Here is a 6,024-nt window from a genome sequence, read left to right as displayed (position 1 = left end):
CCCTGTCCTCGGACATGGCCCCTTTAAGGAAACAGGGATTCAAGGGAGAAGCAGACTAACTGGGGAATGACGTCAGGTGTTAATCAGGAAGCTACACCTTGAACACTTTAACACACAGTTATTAGGTGACTCCCTCGGAGAGAGGGAAGACATGGCCTGGGCAGGGGAATTAGAGGAGAGCTTGGAGCCAGGAGAGGAGCTCCCTAGAATGGGAGCCAGAAGAGAGCCTGGGGGGCTGGGGAAGCCTGGCTGAATCAGCCCAGTCCTAACAGGGAGGCCTGAACGAAGTGGAAGGAGTGAGTTCAAGGACTAAGAGCAGCTCTGTGGACCAGGGCTAGAAACAGTGCCTGGGGAAGCTGTTTGAATCACAGCCCAGTCCCAAGCAGGACAGAGGGCTGTGAAGTCCCTCACCCAAGAGGAAGGAGTTGTGAGTCCTGGGCAGGAAGGGACATATGGGGAAGACACTCCAGAGCATCCCGCCCCAGAGGGAACTAGAGGCGAACTGGGACCCTGAGGCCTTGGACCAAGGGTGAATTGGAGCTGAAGTTGCCCAGACTGTGCCAGGCAGCTCGCCACAGCTGCATGCCAGGCTTGCTGTGCTAAGAGTGGGAAACCAGACTACAAAAGCCTCCTGTAAATGTGTACCAACGGGAAATGTGCTGTGGTACTTCGACAATGCGTTTTTAACCAGCCGAGCCTGGGAACAGCTGGTACGTAGAGAAGGCTGGCCTAGGACATGGCTTCGTAAGGCAACTCTCCACCCCGAGCGAGGGTTCTGGAAAAGTAAACAGAACAGCTCAGCTCACCTTGTGCACAGGATTTATTTAGCTGTTCAAAAGCCGATCGATAAGGTGCCATAGACATCAAAGAAGGACGCCTGCGGGAAAGACCAGAGTCCCAGCCCAGGCTAAAGACTAGTCCAGCCAGAGGCGCAGTGTGTCTGCTCAGTGATGCCTGTAGAGCATGCAGGTCTCTGTGCAGAGCCCAAGCTGGCTCCCTGTCCTCCTGCAACCTGACCACCAATCACAGACCCCGCTCTGGGCATGCAGAGACTGATGGGCCACCTTGCTCCAGACGGGATGAGGCCAGAACCTGCCTGCTCCTGTCAGACAGCTCGGGAGCCACCCACTGCCAGGGGCATGTGTCTGTGTCTCAGGACTCAGCTCAGCTAATTCAGCCACCCAGAACAGCCAGGACACTTTATTAAAAGCTCCAGCCTCCCCCAGCTCCCTTCACTTTCAATCCATCCAGCCTCATGTACACAGACCTCCGCCATCATCAGCACATTGGCACCAGCACTATATGGGCCAAACTTGCAGCCACTACCAAGGTCAGTGGTTCCATATGGAGCCTGATGACTCCTCGCCTGCATTTTCAAAAAGCTCCAGTGCTCTCAACTTCCTCTGTCACTGGGCACCCGGCTCCAGTAGCTGAGCACTAGGGCCCATCTGGCCCTAGATCCTATGAGTAAAGTCAAGAGGGTCTTTGTTCTGCCAACTACCAGCTACCAGCACTCAGTAACACCTGCGGCTGAGCCACTGCTCAGCAGTAAATGGCCAGAGACAGCATTGGTATGACTAGTAAGCAAGCTGGTGACTTGCTGGTAACACAGAAAGCACTGAACGGGACTGTGGGGCTTTCCAGCTGGAGAGCAAGCTGGATTAGACGTCCCCCACCTTGAAGGCTACATTAAACCTGGGTAAACATGAGACAGAACACATGTTCAGCTCTAATCTAACCTATCCAGGAATGCTGGAGTCTCCACGAAAAGTCACCTAGAAATCATTGTGGTAATTCACTGACTAGGTCTGTCCAGGCAGCTGCAGTTACAAAGCAAATAGTATACTTGGTTGGAGAGCTTTGTGGGGGAAAATCCCTCCCTGAAGTTTTCTCAGTGGGAAAGTGCATTTTACCTGCAGGAAGTTTCTAAAGTTTGCTTAAAGGGGATTCTTTCCCCCTGCCCCATAACTGTGAAAATTTGAGGAAACAGGAAGCAGGGGAAATGCCACACGTTCTAAACAAAAATTCTGAACATTTTTAGTTTTTTTCCCTTCCAAAAAATTCACTTCAGAAAATGCATTTAATCAAAAATTATTTTTCTACCCTCAGAATTTCATTTGATGAAACCATATTTTCCAATAAAAAACTTAGTCGGAGAATTTTTGGCTTAAACCAACTCTGCTTCCTTAAACTGGAACAGGTATTTCTACCCGAGACCAGTGGTCCACACCAGTTCTCCTGTCCTGTGTTCAGCTTTTGGCATCTCATTTCAAGGGAGCTCTAACAACTGTCTGGAAGGTCCAAGGAAGAGTCCTGTTGGTAAGGGGTAAGGGTCCAAGCAAGCAGTGTAACAGAGCACACTGGCATAGCTAAACTTTCAGAGGCTGAAGAGGTGATTCTGTCCCATTCATAGCACTCTGGAGAGGAATAGAGAGCAGAAATACCCCTAGAGAATACCATTCTGAACAGGGCTACTCAGGGCTTCAGTACAGCCAAAAGGTGGCAGCTGCTGAAAATCAGAGCAACCCCAGGGCTGCTCTAACTTGTGCCAGGGCCATACCAGCCCATAATGTGAGGTTCAGTTGACCTTCGCTCTCCCCCTGCCTAGACTCTGACCCCAGTGAGGTGAGCACAAAATCATGCTTGTTTTGCCTTCCTTACCCTGCTCTATCGCCTTTCGCCATGAGTCTGCATCTTGGCTCTGAGAGAAGGAGACTGGCACCATGTTTAACAATGTTCATCAGACTGAGCATCAGACAGAGATACTGATACAAGGTGAGGACTGGAAGGGGGACCTGGTTGTGGCCCTGCAAATATACAGCTGCTGCTGCCCTTCTTCTAGGCCATGATCTCAGACCGGAGAAACACAGGTCTGTTGGGTTTGACTTGCTGTTTGCTGTTTGCCATAGGAGCGATCAACTGCCTCACCTCTCAGGGATACCCAGGGTTGGGGGGCACCTGTCCTTCGCAGATCTGTGCCTGATGTGGATCAGCTCCCTGACTCCACCAGCCCCTGGCAGCACAAGCACTGCCTCCGCAGGCCTCACTCTTTCTATACAAACTAACACCATGGGCACACACCAACCCCTAAGTCCTCTGAGCATCCCTCTGGAGTGCCCAGCCCTGGCTCACTGAATGCTCAGAGCTCCAGGATCCTGTGCTCCCAAAGGAACAGGACAAACCAGCTTCCTAGGTTCCACCCCCTTCCGCTTTGCACACGTACTTACAAGGAAAACGATGTACGTTTATTATTCAAAGAAGAGATTTAAATGACAGTGAGTAAGACTACTGGGTACCAATGGGTACATGTAACACAAAATCATAACATGCTTTTCTAGAGCCTACACTTCACTCACAGGACATTCCCTCAGGGTAGCTTACTCCAAGTCGTGTCCCCATGATTTTCAGCCAGATGGCTGAGATCCCCACTCAGAGGATCAAGCCCACTGATGGATTGAAGGATGCCAGAGTGCCACACACGCTACACAGTAGGCCACCAGGGAGGTAAGTGTCTCCTACCTCCTATCTGGAGAGGTTTGTCTCCAGACATACTACTTTTGAGTGACTGGCCTTTAATCTAAGGCCTAAGGCTATGGTTCTCGATGAGGAGTATGCGCCCCCCTGAGGTACACAGAGGTCTCCCCCGGCGTACATCAACTCATCTAGATGTTTGCCTAGATTTACAACAGGCTACATGAAAAGCACAAGCGAAGTCAGTACAAAGTAAAATTTCATAGAGACAATGAGTTGTTTATGTTGCTCTGTATACTACATACTGAAATGCAAATACAATACTTATATTCCAGTTGATTATATGGTAAAATGAGGACGAAGCAATGCTTCAGTACTAGTATGCTGGGACACTTTTGTATTTTAATGTCTGATTTTGTAAGCATGTAGTTTTTAAGTGAGGTGAAACTTGGGGGTACACAAGACAAATCTGACTCTGGAAAGGGATACAGTAGTCTGGAAAGGTTGAGAGCCACTGGCCTAGAGAACATAATCCTCACATATTTCCATACATGCAGCTCACAGTGATTATAATGACCAGTATGCCACAGGTTTTCATTAGAAACCTAGTCAATCCCTTTTGGTGAACACAGGGGATCCCTGTACACCAGTCGGCATCAGGTGGTCCTTGGATCACATAACCCACCCACTTTGGCTGTTTCTCTGGAATAAGTACTGTAAATGGAAAACATGGAAATTAAATTGTCAGAAAAAGAAGTGATGAGATAGGGTGACTTCTCAGACTAACATTAACCACAATTAGCCTACATTTTCAAAAGTAAATAGTAAAGCTGGTGGGAAAGATGGAAAAGCTAGTTTTATAACAGTATCTGAAGCCGATCGCATTTCAAAGGGTTTGACACAACACTCATTCCCCCTCACCCTGCTTTTAACATTCTTTCAATTTTGCAGAAAATTTTAAGCAAAAGTTATCAGAATTCTTCATTTTCCAGAAACCAGATTTTTTGGGGAAAAAAATCAATAATTTTTCCATGAGGTAGTGTGAATGTTTTACACAAAAAATGAGCAATGTTTACATTTTTTTCAGGAAAATTCATTTTGGAAAAAAAGTCCATTTTTTTCAATAGAAAATTCTTCAGAAAATTTCAGCCAGCTATTGTGACTTTTGGTGCCCAACCCAAGACATCTTAGAGGTTCCATAATTTCAGAGAGAGGACAATCAGGTCCCTTTTAGATGGACAGTTGGATGCCCAAATATTAAGGGGAATAGAGCTGCCAGAGTCATAACAGGTGAATACTGAACAATTTGAAATGGGTGGCGGAAAGGGCAGATGGGCATGTTTAACTGACTCTGCACTGACTACAAGACATGACTTTTGTCATTGTTTAATGCATTGGCCTAACACTGTGAAATGGAAGAGAAGCTTGACTGGCATTTGATAAACTTGAGGCTTGAGGAGAAGTTCTTTCAGGGTTCAATCTTTCTTTGTTTTAGGATCTTTTATGAAATAACTTCTGATCCCCATGCATTCCCATTACACGTTTACAATGTATAGCCCGCAGAATGTATATTGAAAACAAAATTGTAACACATATAAACATAAACATGGACTTCTTTCTAAACCAAGTGAAGCAACAGGAATCTTTGAACCTTAGGCTATTTATCCAGCTAAGGAAGAAAAGATGCCCTGCTACTTAATGTATGCAAACCCACCAACAATTCTTTCACTCTTGTTAGAATAGCTTTCCTTTTGCTAGCAATTGTCACCTTTTACCTCAGATGCTCAATTTATCTCTGCGCAACACTGAGAAGAATCACTCACATGCAGCAGGGACACAAAATTTCACCATAATCTTTTGAATCTTCAAGGCCACAAATTGCTTCTGGAATAGCAATGCAGATGGAGGTTTGTTCCTGTGCAGTGACTCTGGGACCAGGACTGACCTTACTGCTTAGGTTTGGAACTGCCAGACTAGTTGAGACCTGTCATCCAGCTAGTCCAGTACCTTGTCTCCAACAGCAGCTGGTGCCAGCCGCTGCAGAGGAAAATGTAAAAAATGCTGTAATCATCTCTTACAGAATAACCTGCACCCAGGGAAAGTTTCCTCCTCAGCCACTAATTGGAGCTTGGCTTATGCTACAACACTCAATGGGCTTCAGAGCTTCTGAGAGGCTGGCTGCGACCTGTCTGCATGCCCCTTAAAGTTCACATGTTGATTCTTCTCTCCTGGACTTTGCTCATCCTTCTAATACCCTATTCAAATGGCCTGGCCAGTTCCTAGCCCTGGAAGCCACTGTGACTGAGCTTAGGGGCACATGGTAGCAACCACGAAGACTGAACGGCCAGCGATTAGGATGCAGTTATAGAGAGAGACAAGGCCCCAGGCAACCACCCTGGAGCTGGAAGAGAAGGGGCATGATTGAACCCACCCTTGTAAGCATAGCTGCAGAGTAATGTAACTGAGATGTTCGAGCAAAGCCAGACAAAACAGTTTCTAGCATGTGCAACCATGGCAGTGAGCAGACCCTACTGCAGAGAGCACCCTGAATCT

This window comes from Gopherus flavomarginatus, chromosome 8 (assembly GCF_025201925.1).
Source record: "Gopherus flavomarginatus isolate rGopFla2 chromosome 8, rGopFla2.mat.asm, whole genome shotgun sequence".
NCBI lineage: Eukaryota > Metazoa > Chordata > Testudines > Testudinidae > Gopherus > Gopherus flavomarginatus.
The sequence above is the reverse complement of the archived record's forward strand: the minus strand, read 5'-3'. Positions refer to the sequence as shown.